We start from the raw sequence: 656 nt of genomic DNA on the forward strand, positions 1-656 counted from the left end.
AAATTATACAAATATGTAATATGTAGAAATAACAGTAGTTTTCAGTTTCTCAACAAATTAGTCACTTATTTATTCTGACATGTATTCATATTTTAAAAATATATTAAATTTATTAATGTTTTATATTAATATGTAACATGCAGTTTATCACATATGAGAATCCTCTTGTGTAAAATTTAATAAGTTTAATGTTCTGAATATACAAGAGGTTGATTAGTAATTAAAAAACAAGGTGACACTCCAAAAAAAGTGGACAGTAAAAGCCCTATAAGCTGAACAGCTATATTTATTTATTTATTTATCATCTTTTAAAAAATATGGAATGCTTCACAAATTTGTGTGTCATCCTTGTGCAGGGGCCCTGCTAATCTTCTCTGTATCATTCCAATTTCCGTAGATGTGCCTGCTGAAGCGAGCACTGAACAGCTTTATTTTTTTTGGTTTTTGAACAGCTTTATTTTTAATAATTAAAAAAATCATCTGACAGCCAAGATGCTAATGAATAAACCCGTAAAATGAAGAACACAAAATTATTTCCCCTTTAGTACCTAAAGCTGTTGTTAAGCTAAAATAAATAATAATTATTCCATAATGAGTTGATGAAGTTCCATAAGAAAACCTATCAATAACAAAAGGCTAAAAATAGCAAATTGCAG

At 27.7% G+C, this 656-nt stretch overlaps 1 non-coding gene across 1 annotated transcript; it reads right to left on the reverse strand.

Moving 5' to 3' along the window:
- Positions 1-311: 311 nt before the first annotated feature.
- Positions 312-419, reverse strand: LOC118921825 (U6 spliceosomal RNA). Its single transcript, XR_005028523.2, has one exon. It is a non-coding gene; the product is annotated as a U6 spliceosomal RNA (small nuclear RNA).
- Between the last annotated feature and the right edge of the window lie 237 nt (positions 420-656).

This window comes from Manis pentadactyla, chromosome 12 (assembly GCF_030020395.1).
Source record: "Manis pentadactyla isolate mManPen7 chromosome 12, mManPen7.hap1, whole genome shotgun sequence".
Lineage (NCBI taxonomy): Eukaryota > Metazoa > Chordata > Mammalia > Pholidota > Manidae > Manis > Manis pentadactyla.